The sequence below is a fragment of the Triticum aestivum genome, chromosome 2A (genome assembly GCF_018294505.1).
Source record: "Triticum aestivum cultivar Chinese Spring chromosome 2A, IWGSC CS RefSeq v2.1, whole genome shotgun sequence".
Classification (NCBI taxonomy): Eukaryota; Viridiplantae; Streptophyta; class Magnoliopsida; order Poales; family Poaceae; genus Triticum; species Triticum aestivum.
The window spans coordinates 144564476-144580658 of NC_057797.1; the positions used below are offsets into that span (position 1 = coordinate 144564476).

Here is a 16183-nt window from a genome sequence, read left to right on the forward strand (position 1 = left end):
TGGAGACAATATTTCCTAAAGAAAAATGAAGTTTTTTGGTGTGTCGTTGTGGTGTCTTTACACGTGTCAGTCTTGGTGCCAGTTGGTGGTGGTTGTTTGAGCCTCTTGAGAGGTCCTATCCACGCTAAAATCATGGAATTGCTGCTATAACACACACATGGATCGGCCCATGAGCTCTCACTCGCTTAGTCAGAGGGAGGGTGTCGCAACTGCAACTGTCACAACACTCACGCAATTGGTGCAATCAAATTGGTTTACTCAAACATTCAGATTGTTACATGGCTTGCTAGTACCAAGCATGAATATAACCCAAAATATATTCGCAATGATTTTTGTCCAAATACTTGGTGCACTTTTTTGATATGTGACATTTTTCAAAAATACATGGTGAACATGTTTCATGCGATAAACATTTTTACGTACATACATATTTTTTTATTTTTCACATATTTTTTTTCTTTTCTAGCTGTTTAACATTTTCTTCTTTAGGCAATTCATTTGAATTTTTTTAATAATGTTTGGCATAAAACAAGGCAGGGCCCAGGCAAAGACTCCTCCAAGCTATTGTTTTCGAGCAAAAAAACTAAAAACAACAACAGAAAAACGCTCCCTAAATAAGGATAAGGGCCCAGCTGCTTGATGCTTCTATTCCTCAACAACAAACAACGGACAACTTTCGTTATCGTACACTGGCCCATAAAAACACAACAAACAACGAGCGGCCCAGGAAGAAGTAGCGACAATATAGAGCGACCATACCTTTTTATACACAGATGAATGGCGTCATGTAGCGAATCAACCTGTGGTTGAGTTGGTTAGGTGGACAGTGGTATCCCCAACCCACCAGGGTTCAAATCCTGGTGCTCGCATTATTCCTGAATTTATTTCAGGATTTCTGGTGATGCGCTTTCAGTGGGAGGAGACGTTCCCGTCGACGACGAGGCGCCTACGGTGACTTCGTAAATCTCAAGATTATATGCCGGCTCAGTCTCTTGGAGGTGCTCATAGGGGTAGGGTGTGCGTGTATGCGTTCATAGGAGTGAATGTATGCGCGTGTATATGAGCGCTTCTGTCTGTACTGATGCTCAAAAAAAATGACATCATGTGAATGAGACCAATTTATATCTCATCTAGGCACTCCTTTATTTATTGTTCCATAATCACGAGGTATCGGTGGACAGCTCAGATTTCACGGTGTGGCGCCGGCATGGGCACCTAGTGCCTTCTCCATGTCATGCGCGTCCTAACTACTGTACTACTGTAGTTCACAAATACAAATGTAACCTCGTCGCTTCTACGACGCGCAGGCAGGAGCCTTGAAGCCGGTGAACCTGACGAACGCGATGGAGTGGGGCTCGACGTGCACCGGCGTGCACCCATCAATGGCGATTGCCGGCCGCAGCTCAGGGATCTGGCCGCACGGGCCGAGCACGAGCGGCTCCCCGTTGAGCAGCACCACCTGGCTCTGGATGTCGCCGCCCTCGGGGCTCAGGTGGTACTCCTCCCTCCGCCCGCCGCACATCGCCTCTTTCCCGCCGCCGGCGTCCGCCTGCAGCAACCTCCGCGGCGGCGGGTGCAGGTCCATGTCGCCAGCTACCGTCACGTCGAACGTCGTCGAGTTGGACAGGTAGATGAGGAGCACCGTCACGCCAGGCTGCTTCTTGGAGCAGTGCGCGTAGGAGCGGAGGTACGGCGAGCCAGCGGCGGCGGTGGTCTGGAGGACCCCCGGGCCCATGAGCCGGTGCCAGAGCAGCGCGCTGTAGTAGTCCGGGTTGGGGGCGAGCGTGGTGGTGTTGAGGAGGCAGTAGTTCCCGCCGACGAGGGCCTGCCGGCAGTACACCTTGGTGCCGAACACGGACGACATCCCGAGCTGGTCCAGGTACCAGAAGCTGTTGGCGAACCGGTCCGACACGTCCTTCCCGCCGTTGTTGTACGCGCCGCCGGACTCGCCCACCCACGCCGCGCTCCACGGCCCGGACTCCCGCACCATCGCCTCCATGTCGTTGAACGTCTGCGCCACCTTGTCCAGGTAGTACGGGTCCTGCATCTTGTTGATCAGCTCCTTGTCCTTCCCTGCAAGTTCCACGATCACGTACACATCACCAAACATCTAGCCCGGCCAGCGATGTGCGAGTGACTTACCGGAGTCGAGGTTGTAGATGTGGTGCGTGATGGCATCGACGACGCCGGGACCGGAGACGCGCAGCATCTCGGAGAACCAGGGCCCGTCGTAGAAGCCCCTCGGCGCGAGGACCTTGGGAAGGTGGCCGGTCCCGTACTGCGCCGCCGTCACCTTGGCCTCCACGCCGCCGGCGCACAGCTCGTTGCCCAGCTCCCACGACTCCACGCGGTAGCCCTTGCTCACGGTGTAGCACATCAGGTCACGCGCGTTGCGGCCGTCCCAGCCGCCGACATGGAGCGTGCTGCCGTTCTCGGCGGCCTTGCGCCGTCCCCTCAGCGCGTTCAGCCCGAACATCACCGTCGTGCTTGTTAGCAATTGGTAGTCTAGGCTGCATGGCCATGCACGTCATGCACGTCCTCCACCTCTCACACGTCGCCTCGCCCCCCTCTCTCTCTCTCATGCGCTACGGCGCCCTGTACATGTACGGTTCCTATATATTGAGATCAATACAACGAGAGCACCACAAGGTGCATTTTCCCTCGCATACATGGTATCAGAGGCCAGTTCAGGCCCCTCCTCCGCTGCCTCCCTCTAACTGCACCCATGGCGAACCCCATCCCACCTCCTCCACCTCCTCCACCTCCCCCACCTCCTCCCTTCTCGCACGTCACCGGTGGCTCGTCGGCCACGCCTGCTACCCCAGTTCGCCCCACTCCCGTGAGCCAGTCCCTGCTCACCCCATCCCTGTTCTCCCGCGGCACCATCGGACATCCGCTCTTCGTCCCGGACCCCGGCGCCTCCACCTCCTCGGCGCCGCTGCAGTCCCCACTCGCGGCGGTGTTCATCAACCAGCATGTGCCGCTGGTACTCTCCCTCAACCCCCCAACTTTTCCCAATGGCGAACCTTGTTTGAGGTCATGTTCCAGAAGTACGGCGTCCAGGAGCATCTCACCGGAGCACCACGCGCCGCGGACCCTACATGGGCTCAGGACGATGCACACATCGCCTCGTGGCTCTACAACAGGGTGAGCCCCGACATCTTTGGGCTCATCCATCACCGCGGCGCCACTGCTGCTGAAGTCTGGTCTGCCATCTGCACCCTTTTCCTCGAGAACGCGGAGCATCAGATCGTCTTCCTCTCCACCAACTACCGTCGCATCGAGCAGGGATCCTCCTCCATCATCGCGCACTTCGCGCGCCTCAAGGAGTGCGCCGATCGCCTCGCCGACCTCGGCGCGGCCATCTCCGATCGCGATCAGGTGCTGAATATGTTTCGCGGACTGCACCTGCATTTCCGTTATGCCATTCCCATCCTGACCATGCAGACACCGTTCCCCACCTTCCTCCGCTGCCGCGCCTTCTTCATGCTTGAGGAAAGCCGTCAAGGGGATGAGCGCCCCACTGAGACTGCCCTCCACACGGCTCGTGCGCCCGCGGCGCCCAACCACGGCGGGGACGGCGGCAACAACTCCAACAGGCGCGGCAACAACAACCGCGGTGGGCGCGGCCGGGGTCGCGGCCGGTCCGGCGGGTCGGGCGGCGGCCAGCCCTCCAACTCCGGCGGGGGCGCCGCTGCGCCTCGGCCTCCAGCACCACCACCATGGACCGGCATGGTCCACGCATGGACGATGCCCTGGAGTTCGCACGCTCTTGGTTCAGGCATTCTTGGCCCGCGCCCCAGCGGAGTTCAGCCCTTTGCGGGCACCGCCTCCCACTACGGTGGGGTACTCAGCTCTGCTCCACCCGTCGTCTGGCACCCTGGCGTCGTCCCCGCGCACCCTCTGTACGGAGCTCCTGCCGGTGCTCCCACTGGCGCTCCCGCCGGCGGTCCCATGGGCGGCGTCCCACCCAACTCCACTGGCGGCGCCGCGTGGGACCAGACCGCGCTGATCCACGCCCTCAACAACATGCAGGCTCAGCAGGGGCAGGCGGGTGCGTCCGGTGCCGAGTGGTACCTGGACACCGACGCCACCGCACACATGGCCGCGTCGCCAGGTATACTCACCTCCTCCCAGCCCTGTTTCTCTTCTGGCATTACTGTTGGCGATGGATCAACGCTCGCAGTCACGCACTCAGGTCATCACTCCATCCCCACCACCACCATGCCCCTCTCCCTCAACAACGTCCTAGTTTCTCCTTACCTCATTAAGAATCTCATTTCTGTCAAAACCCTAACCCGTGATAACCCTATTAACGTGGAATTTGATGAAATTGGTTGTGCTATTAAGGATCGAAGAACCAAGACGGTGATACTCCGATGTGACTCGCCGGACGAGCTCTATCCTCTGACCGCGCCACCAACCCAACACCAAGCCTTGCTCGCCGTCTCCCGTGATACATGGCATCGCCGACTCAGGCATCTCGGCGATGATGCTCTAGATCACACCCTCAAGTGTTCTCACATTCGCCCCTCCGATGTATCCCGCCCCACATGTAATGCTTGTCGATTAGGAAAAAGTGTGTGCATGTCGTTTAGCACATCCGATCATGTTTCTTATTTCCCCTTTCAGCTTGTACATTGTGATGTGTGGACCTCTCCCGTTATGAGCATTTCTGGTTGTCAGTACTATCTTGTTGTCGTGGATGATTACAGCCATTTCACCTGGACATTCCCCCTACGTCATAAGTCCGAGGTCCTGCCCACTCTGCGCCATTTCACTAGCTTCGTCTGCACCCAATTCCATCTACCCATCCTCGCCATCCAGACGGACAATGGCAAGGAATTTGACAACCTAGCATCACGTGAGCTCTTCTCCTCACTAGGGATAGCTCAACGCTTGTCCTGCCCTTACACTTCTCCACAGAATGGACGCGCCGAAAGAATACTACGCACACTCAATGACACTACACGATCCATGCTCATTCATGCATACATGCCATTCACATATTGGGCGGATGCTCTCCAGACTGCCACCTTCCTCCTAAACAGGCGCCCTTGTCGCCCACGAAACAATCACATCCCTTCTTTCTTCTATATGGCATCGAAGCTAACTACACTGCTCTTAGGGTTTTCGGGTGCCTCTGTTACCCAAACCTTAGCGCCACCACTCCACATAAGCTCGCCCCACGATCGGCTGCGTGTGTATTCCTTGGGTACTCACCCACTCACAAAGGGTATCGATGTCTGAACCGTGATACAGGCAAAGTGATCATCTCTCGCCATGTGGTCTTCGATGAACATCAGTACCCGTTCTCCTAGCCTATACCCACGCCCAACCCAGACCCTCCCGAGCTACACTACCAGCCACCCATGCAACAACGGCCCCGGTCTACCCTCTCTCGCATGCCCCACAACCCAAACCCTACCACGGCGACATCCGTCGACCACACTCCCATGGCCATCGATCGCACGCCAGCTGCTCCCGCCATCATGGCAACAGATCCCGCGGACGCAGCAACACCTCCACCCAGTCCTGAGCCGGCTAGCCTCGCAGCCTCTCCCACTGCCGCATCCGAGCCGCCCTCGTCGGCCAACCCCTCACCTCCACCCACCCGTGCCAAACCACCCCCCGTCCGGCGGCCAGCACCCATACCCACCCACACCATGGTCACCCGAGCACAAGCGGACAAGTTTCTTCCCAACCCTAAATACAACCAGGCCCTCACCGCATCCACCACCGATTCTATCATCTCACCCATCCCCAGGACCGTGCGTGCTGCGTTGCGTGACCCCCATTGGCTAGCTGCAATGCAGGTGGAGTATAGGGCACTGATGGAGAACCGGACGTGGAGCCTCGTCCCACGTCCACCGGGCGCCAACATCGTCACCGGCAAGTGGTTGTTCCACCACAAACTCAAGGCCGACGGCACGCTGGAGCGGTAGAAGGCGCGGTGGGTCATTCGTGGATTCTCGCAACGGCCCGGCGTGGACTTCGACGAGACATTCTCCCCCGTCGTCAAGGCGGCCACCATCCGCGTCGTCCTCACCACTGCCGCCGCTCGCCAGTGGCCCGTTCACCAGATGGACGTGAACAACGTGTTCCTCCATGGACGCCTCGCCGAGCGCGTCTACTGCCAGCAGCCGGCCGGCTTCATCGACGACAACCGCCCCGACCACGTGTGCCTCCTCGACAAGTCCCTCTACGGCTTGAAGCAGGCCCCACGCGCCTGGTTTCACTACAAGAAATCAGTTAATACATGACGGATTTCTCATGACGTTCTGGGAATCCGTCATGAACCGGCCTCGTATGGCCCCAAAGCCCGCCGAAGCCCGCTAGAGCCCATCTAACCCATTCCTCATATAAAATCTAACCCTAAGCCTCTCCCTACCCCCATCTCGTTCTCCCTCCCCCGCCGCCCCCATCATCTTCTTCCTTCCTCCAGATCCACTCCTTTCTGTATCTCCTTCCTCGACCCAATCCCCACCTCCCCGGCCTCTCTTGACCTTCCTCCACTCGCAATCCTAGTGGCAACCATCACCCCCACACACCATTGTGTACCTTTCCGGCTATCCCCTCCCCCTCGGAACTATCTTCACGATGATGGTTGATCTGCAGCATGTGCAGCTGATCTGCCAAGTTTGACGGCGGCAGCAGCCCGAGTGATGAGATCCGCATCTTGGGCGCGCGCAGATCCAGCAAGGGCTCAACCCCCGATGTTGGCCTTGTCGGAGAGGAGCGACCGTGTGGTGGCCGGTCTAAGACAATGGCTCGCGGGAGGCCGTAGTGTACCCTAGCCGCCACTGGATTCCGGTGTGCCTTCCGCCCCTTCTGTTGGCTTCCTCGACATCATGGCTGCTTCAACCACATGTCAGGTTCATTTGCCTAAGCTGGTACCCATAACAGCCGTTCGTGGGCAAGGTGCGAAGCCTAAGGCTGGTGCGTGGCCACCCTCTTCAATAGATTGCTTAAGCTTGGCTACTGCCTTCTCCAAATCTTATGGTGTTGTGTGTGTGTGTGTGTGTGTGTGTGTGCTGACATGGCGGCGGCAGCGATTATCGAGGGCTAGTCATGTATACGAGTGAGATGTGTGTGTGTGCAGCAGCCGGTGTGTTGTGTTTCCGGGTTTCCTCTCTGAATCTTTAAATCTTTAACACTGAATTTTCTCTGTATCTTTACACTGCAGGGTACCCAGTAGAGACAAAAGGCACATGTTCATCAACCGGCTACATTGTGCTATGTGGGCTTCTATCAAGATCTAATTTCCTTTAATTTTCTACCAAGATCTAATTCAGTTTAGATTTTTCTGAAAGTTTGATGTATCTATGTTCTCTAAGTCAATAAAATTCAGTGTTTTGTATGCATTCAGTTTAGTTTTCTATCAAAATATAATTCAGTATGAACCAATGTAATCAAGTGGTGAATAATAAGGAGACATGATTTCTGTTATTGTTAATATGGAGACATGTTCTATTTAGAGTTTTATCCATACACTTCTATCCATATTGTCAACTGCAGCTCAGTGAATATATATAACCAGAATTAAGTTTAGTCTGAATCTAAGAAGAAAATTACATCGGTACAGTGTGGCAGTCCTACAGTTATAATATAGAGGTTTAAACCTGTTCATTTGTGTACTAAGCACATGTAGGACTGCTACTATTAGTTGTGCGCCTATTAGTACTAGAACCAAAGCCACGTTAGTTCACTCTACCTCAACCTAGAGGCACACACCAAGCTAGCACTTGCCAACAGTGACACACATTTCTTCTTCAACTCATGTGCTCCCTGCCTCCAAGCCAGGTCGCCCTCCGCAATTGTTTTGCTGACAAGGGTTGATGTCTACTGTCTGATCCTATTTATTTTCCCTGATGTTCTTCCTTTTTACGATAAATTAACACTGTTATCTCCCTGATCACGATCTCTGTTTTTTGGGATGTAGGTCTAGGTGGTGCTATAGAAGCCGTGCGGCTGCATGGCGCACAATAGGGGGCTGTTTGGTTGGGAGCCCCAGTCTGCCACGCCAAATAATTGGCGTTGACAAAGGGCTTAGGCGTCGCTTGGATCGTAGCCCAGGTTTTCTCTCGCCAATGCAACCCTCGCTTCATCAGTTCATTTTTGCGCCAACGATTGGCTGAGATGCGGGTAGCGAAAAGTTGCGCCAATATTTTGGCTCGCCTGTGCGTTGGCACGGTTAGCCTGGGCAAAAACCAAACAGCCCCTAGAAGCTCGAGAGGGCGGCCATGATAACTATGGTGGAGCTACTCCGTGATCAAACCAGGGGTTGGTTCTGTACTGCCACTCCTATTATTCTCCAGTATTTCCATTCCCCAGCTCAATTGCTACTGAAATGCACCTATTTAGTTTATCTAGTTCTGAGTTAGGCATTTTTCACCATGGTGTTATTTTCTACTAATTTGTTTGTGCCCCTTGGATCTTGGTGGTGAAATTTATCTTCTCATGCACTTGAATTAAAAGTAACCCTAGCATGCATGTTGTTAAGGGCAATAATTGATACATCCTATCTAGTATCTCTTAAGAGAACCATTTGCCACTTAGTTCTATAGATTTATTAGTGGCCATGGCTCATAGTTATTTTGCATGCCATTTGAAGTTTACTTGACACGCAATTTTTTTACTATTGTAAGTGCCTCGGATAAACATTTAGTTTCATGTGTATACTTGTTGACACATGAAAAATTTGAAGCTTACGCCCACCAGGTCGATAAGTAGCTGATGAGTAGCGGTTGCGCTTCATTTATATTGTTTGTTAGTGATGCCATTTTCTCGGCGGGTTTATATGGCCTTAACTGCTATTGAGTACTTGTGTTCTGTGATGTATGTTCTATTACCTTGTCACTTATATGTCAACTTGACTAGACTTTCACTTGACCCACTTTTATTTGGATTAATTTTAGGCAACCTCATGTTTATTTTTGTTTTAAAGTAGATGTTTTGTTATTCTTATATGTAGGCATGATAAAATTTAAGAATTTTGAATAACAAATAATTTATTTATGAAGTCTGTTCTAATTCTCTTATTTCTACTATCTGGTATCTAATGTTGTTGTAAATATATTAGGTACGATTTGGTAGCGGGCTTGGTGATGGCCAACACAATCCGCTATGACATGATACTTACCATCAGGAGGGCCGATGACAAGAACCTGAATAACAACCTCAATAGTATCATATGTTCTGTTGTTGTAAATTGGATTGTACTAGTTTCTAACCTTGTTGTGTGATATATTTTGTCAATATATTATGTAAATTATCATTTCATGGAGGATTTTGTAAACTGATGTGGTGTAGATACCAATGCATGGTTGCATATTGAATATCCGTGTAATATATGATCACACTTTGTCTTGGCCCAGAGTTGGTATTATGATTTGTGTAATGCATCATGCTAAAAAATGTATTGGTTCAAAATTGGTGCGGTAGATGTTTGCTGGATGAAATTAAAATTGCGCCTAAATCCATGACGATTTCTGTGACGAAAAATGATGTCCGCGTAGGCAGCCACGTCATTCCAATTGGTCGATCGAAAATCCTATGTGGCGTTGGTCCTGTGACAGTTTGTTCCGTCATGAATGGTTGGGCCTGGTTTGGGCTGGGCGGGCTTGGGGGCAGATCCATGACGGCCAAGGACTGTCATGGAAGACCTGATGTCAAATTATGACGCGATATACATGATGGAATACAAATCCGTCATCGATGGGCACCCATGGCAGTTTTGCACTGATGCATGACGGACGAGTACCGTCACGTATTAACACGTTTCTTGTAGTGTTTGCGCGGTTCGCCGCGTTCGTTCGAGGGATCGGCTTCATCGACTCCCGCTCGGATCCATCCATCTTCATCCTCCACGGCCGCGAGGGCACGGCCTACCTTCTCCTCTACGTCGACGACATCGTGCTCACTGCGTCCACGCCCGCTCTCCTTCGCCATCTCCAACAGTTGTTGTTTGCGAAATTCTCGACGAAGGACCTTGGCCCCTTCCACTACTTCCTCGGCATTGTTGTCACCAGGACGACCAACGGCTTCTTTCTCTCCCAACGCAAGTATGCTGAGGAGCTGCTGGACCGCGTGAACATGACGCACTGCAAGCCGGTCGCCACGCCGATCGACACCCACTCCAAGCTCTCTGCCACAAACGGCGAGCCGGTTCAGGACGCCTCCGAGTACCGCAGCTTGGCCGGCGTGCTCCAATACATGACCATGACGCGGCCCGACATCGCCTATGCCATCTACCTCGGCGACTCCTTGGTCTCCTGGTCGTCCAAACGCCAAGTCACGGTCTCGCGCTCCAGCGCGGAAGTAGAATACCGCGCCGTAGCCAACACCGTCGATGAATGATGCTGGCTCTGACAACTCCTTGGTGAGCTACACATCGCCCTGCCCAAGGCCACCGTCGTCTTCTGCGACAACATTTCGTCCGTCTACATGGCTGCAAATCCCGTCCATCATCGACGCACGAAACATATCGAGCTCGACATCCACTTCGTATGAGAGAAGGTCCCCCTCGGTCAACTCCACGTCCTGCATGTGCCAACCAAGCACCAATTCGCTGATGTACTGACGAAAGGGCTCCCGGCGCCGGCGTTTCAAGATTTCAGGTCCAGCTTATGCATCCGGCCACCGAATGCTTCAGCTGCGGCGGGGTGTTAGCAATTGGTAGTCTAGGCTACATGGCCATGCACGTCATGCACGTCCTCCACCTCTCACATGTCGCCTCGCCCCTCTCTCTCTCTCATGCGCTACGGCGCCCTGTACATGTACGGCTCCTATATATTGAGATCAATACAACGAGAGCACCACAAGGTGCATTTTCCCTCGCATACAGTGCTGATGCATGCAGATCAGATGTGAACTTGGATTCTTGTAGCCATGAATTAATTGATGGTTGCATCAGAGACGTGGCATGCATGCATGATCGCTTACTTGGTTCGCCGGAAGAAGATGTTGAGCTCATCCCAGCGGTTCATGGCGAGGCAGCCGTCGGTGAAGCCGAAGAGGCGGTCGTCGTTTCGCCGGAAGCTGGGGTAGTCGGCGTAGTGCTTGCCGACCTTGTACGTGATTTGGTCCTGCAGCGATCCTCCAAGCCTAATTCGCAACGAGTTGAAGGCTGCCATGCAAAGATGCAACCATCATGTCGATTTTTTTAAAGATCCAGCATAGCTGGCTTTTCATGTTGATCATAGCAGGGAGCAGTGGGTAAAAAAGAAATACATGGGGATGGTCAAAAGACCAAAAGGATTAAAGGGAACATCAAAGGGGAAAAATAAAACAGCAGGTTAATCAGCCTATCCCTTCTGGTGGCAGCGTGAATGGGTGCAACAGGCATGTTGCACCAGCCTGCCTCCATAGATCAATGCCTCGCCTGATGGCCTGCAAAATTTCTCTAGTAGATGCCACTTTGTTCCTGAAAGTGCAGTCGTTCCGGTGCCTCCAAATTTCCCAAGTTGCAAGCATCATGAGCGACTTTATGCCCTTTCTGAACTCCGGTTTTGTATCGTCGACAATGCTTGTGATCCGATCGGTGCTGCTTTGGGCTAGACGATCAGATTGGGCGTTCAGTGCTTCACAGCCCTTCCAAACCGAGAGGTTGTTCCAAATTGTGATGGTGAAAGGGCAGGACCAGAAGATGTGGTCGGCCGTCTCAAGGTTCCTGAAATAGAACTGACAGAAATATGCGTTGGGCCACCCTCTTCGCTGCAGTCAATCATTGCACCAGAGCTTGTTCAGCAGCAATAGCCAGAAGAAGATCTTCAGTTTCCCGGGCGCCCAAGCCTTCCAGATGATCTGTGGATATGTGGAGGTGGTGTTCGCTTGGAATTGCGCCCGATACGCCGAAGCAGCAGTGTAGCAGCCGGTGGCCTCCAAGTTCCATCGGATCTCGTCGCTCGTGTCTGAACTGAGGTTTACAGGCAGCAGTCGCAACAGTCTTGCCAGGGCGACACAGTCATGGACTATCTGATCTGTCTGCCCGTGCGATAGGTCCAGAATCCATCGATCATCGCGTATGGCATCAGCAACCGATCTGTTCTTCCTCCGGGAGTGTTTATATAGGTCTGGGAAAAGGAGATGCAGCGCGCCGGCCTGGTGCCAGGAGCAGGTCCAAAACCTGGCCGTCTGTCCGTTGCCAAGCGTGACCGAGGTGGCCGCGCTGAAGAACAGTCGATCGGAGGCAGTGCACGATACCTCCATGCCCACCCATGGCTTGTCTGGGTGCTTCCAGGTGTGCCATAGCCATCGTTGCCGCAGGGCCCGGCCAAAGTACTCGAGGTTGAGGATGCCAAGTCCTTGTTTATCCAAAGGTGTGCATACCTTACTCCAATTTACTTTACACTTGCCTCCGGATAGCTCATCCTCTTGTGCCCACAGGAAGCGTCGTCTGACTTTGTCAATTTCTTTGAAGAATTTCTTAGGCATGCGAAGCACTGTCATAGCAAATGCTGGGATTGCAGTCAACACGGCTCTGACGAGGACCCGTCGACCAGCAATGGACATGAGCCTGCCCTTCCATCCGGCTAGCCTTGCTCTGATTCGATCCAGGACAAACTGGAGGTGAATAAGTCTCGTTCTTGTCAGAGTGAGCGGGAGGCCCAAATATTTTAGCGCGAAATCTGTGATGACGCCTCTAAAGCTCTGCAGAACTTGTTGAACATCCACTTCCTCCCATCTGATTGGGGTTGCTTTTGATTTCTGCCTGTTGATCCTCAGGCCCGTAGACTCTCCAAACAACTTTAGTATGGTGGTGAGCACCTCCATCTCTTCTTGAACTGGGTTCATAAAGACAACTGCATCATCAGCATACAGGCTGACCCTTAGTTTCAGCTCCCTCCTTGGCAATGGCTACATCATTTGTTGCTGAACCGCTGCATCGATTAAGCGTTGCAACGGGTCAATGGCCAGGATAAATGGCAGCGGGGACAGTGGGTCACCCTGTCGGAGCCCCTTGCGGTGCCTAATCCTCCTCCCTGGCACTCCATTAAGCAGAACTTCCCAATGCGATGATGCCAATAACCAGGCAATCCAGTCTCTCCATCTGGCACTGAAACCTAACTCCTGCAACAGCTCCAACAAGTAGTCCCAGGACACGCTGTCAAAGGCTTTGGAGATGTCCAATTTGAGTAGCATAGCTGGGGTTTTGGAACTATGCAGAGCCCGCACACCATTTTGGACATAGAGAAAACTGTCTTGTATACACCTGGTCTTCAGGAATGCTGACTGCGCAGGAGAGACGAGCGTATTGATAACTTTGGACAGCCGTATTGCTAGCACCTTAGTAACCAGCTTTGCAAAGGAGTGGATTAGACTGATCGGGCGAAAATATGCCATCCGCACAACCCCATCCTTTTTTGGCAGCAGAGCTACAAAAGCCGTGTTCAAAGCAGCTAGATTCCCGCCAGCTAGACGATAGAATTGGTGAAATGCCGCCATGATATCAGCACTGATGATCGACCAGCAGGCCCTGAAGAAAGTTCCACTGAAACCATCAGGGCCTGGCGCCTTCTCTGCTGGTGACTGCATGATCGCTGCCCAGACCTCTCCCTCCGAGAATGGATTATCCAACCCTGCCGCTTCAACCCTTGGCAGCTGCAGCGTGCTCCAGTTGAGAGTCACACGTCGCCCCGAGCCTGCGGTCATCATGCTGCTGAAGTGGTCGTGGATAATCTGCTCCTTGTCTCCATGCGCCATGGCACACCGATCGTCGCTCTGAATTGTATGGATGGAGTTTTTGCGTCTTCTGGAGCAACACTTGGCATGGAAGAACTTCGTGCTCGCGTCGCCTGCTCGCAGCCAGAGCACCCTGGAGGCCTGCCTCTTTCTTGCCCTTTCGATTGCCGCCGGCCCCACTAGCCGGATCTTGAGCAATTTGTGCAAGTTGAATTCTGCAACTGACAACGTTCTTGTCTCCTGCGCCACGTCCAGACGGAGAATCACCTCGCTGGCAATGTGGAATTGAGTCTTCGCATCGCTGAACAGTGATCTGCTCCAGATCTTCAGATCCTTCGCCGCCCTGCTGAGCTTGACCTGCAGTCGCGCAAAAGCACAACGTTGCTGAACCGGCCGGCTCCAGGCACGCTCCACTGTAGTGTGAAAGCGCGGGAACTTCGGCCAGAAAGACTCAAATCTGAAGCGAGCATGGCGGATCGGAGCTTCGCATGGCGCCAAGACCAACGGGCAATGATCGGAGCACGTCGTGGTTGCGGCCATCAAGCCATAGGCGGGGAAGAGAAGCTCCCAACTAATAGTGCAGAAGACTTTATCTATACTAACCAGCGTTGGATTTTGCCGCTCATTGCTCCAGGTGAAACGCCTGTTTTTACACTTAATTTCCCGCAAACCTGCCGCGTCTAGCGCCGCCCTAAACTTCCCCATGATACGCCGATTAAGGTTGAAGTTGTTCTTATCCCTAGCTTCGTAGATGATGTTGAAATCACCGGTGAGGAGCCACGGCTCTCCAGGAGGGGGGCAGATCGTGCCAGCTCTAGGAGGAACGCATCCTTACGGGCGTCGTCAGCAGGTCCATAGACCGCAGTTAGCCAAAAAACGGTGGCCGATTGGCTGATCGTAACTTTGCCAGTGATGGCGAATTCCCCTACTGCCTGGGACGCGATCGAGACGATCTCACTGTCCCAAAAAATGGCCACCCCGCCTCTAGACCCGATCGCAGGCAACACTACGCAGTCGGCTAACCTGCTACCTCCAATGTCCCTAACTAGAGCTGGTGACCAGGCGTCTATTTTCGTCTCCTGAAGACAGAGAATCGCTGGTCGATGCACCGCGACAGCTTCACAGACAGCGTCGCGCTTGGCTGGCATATTGAGCCCACGTACGTTCCAACTAACTATCGGACAGCGGTTGTCATCCATACGGGTACTTGATCATACTCCAACGGCTACTAATTTCATTGATTGAAGATAAACGCACTACCGAAGACAAGCTAACTCCTCCAACTTCCAGGGAACGTTGCAGCCCACCAATAGGCCCCAAATTGCAGCAGCGCCAGCTACTCCTAACCACTAACCCTACAGGAATTACAAAGAGCCCTAACTCAACCCCACTTAAGGCCGGGCGCCGCTGGAGATTCCTAAAATATTGCACTAACATGATCAGACAACGGCCTCCTCGGCCACTCCATCGGCGCCGGTCATGGCAGCCGCAACACACAGCGCCTCCTTGTTGAGGCGGGTCAGCTTGGCGATGCAGGCGATGTCGCCATCAGTGAGCGGCTCGTTGAACTTCCGGAGCAGCTTCTCGGCGGCCTTGGCAGTCATCTTCTCCTTCGGGCCAAGCAGACCCAGCTCACGCACAAGCCGCAGCCTCAGTCGCAAGGAGCCGGCCCACAACGCGGCAGTGGAGATGCAGCTTGGGGCCGTCACCCAACAGGTCTGTTGCCTCCAGCTTGATGCAGAGGGCGAGGTTTCAGACCTGAATGCGGCCCCGCAGCGCCTCTTCCAAGCCACCAAACCGCCGCTGGTGCCGAAGGCACCGGTGCGCCGCTCGTCTTCGCCGGTGCCAAGACCCAGCTCCTGCAGCCGCCACCGTTCGACTGCATGGCTGCTGAGCTGGAGGCCCACGCGTCTGCCGCTGTCTCGACCCCCCTGGAGTTCAGCGGCTAAGTTAGCCGCGTCAACGCGGCGGATGCGGGCCTGCCAGACGCCTTCGGCCCATCATGTCGATATGGATCATGCATCATACTAGTACAACATGCATGTGCATGCATGCATGCATGCACTGATCGATCAATCGATGATTAATTCATATATCAATCTCAGAACAACCAAGTTAATTTGCTATTTATTTCACCTTTGACAGCATTGTACAGGATAGGGCTGTAGAGATCCTGCAGGTAATTAATCCCGATGCAAAATCAGTACTAGGATTAAAGGTGCGTGCAAGACGGCATGCAATTAACCATGCACATAGGAACACGTTGGGCTAATTAAGTTACCAGGTTGATGATGGAGGAGTTGTGCCAGGGGCACATGCGGTAGTTGCACTCCCTGGGTCACCAGTCGAGCGTCGCGCAGATGAAGTCGTCGTCGGTGTGGGAGATGGCCGTCACCGCCCTCACCGACACGGTCGCCTTCTCGCCGCCGGCGGCGGCGGCGTACGGCTCACCGGATAAGACGAGGATGCAAAGGAGAAGGACCCCAGCTGGAGCGGCCAT

General features: G+C 53.5%; 1 pseudogene; it reads right to left on the reverse strand.

Annotated features, from left to right (window-relative positions):
* Nucleotides 1-1294: 1294 nt before the first annotated feature.
* On the reverse strand, nucleotides 1295-16183 carry LOC123191593 (heparanase-like protein 2; annotated as a pseudogene).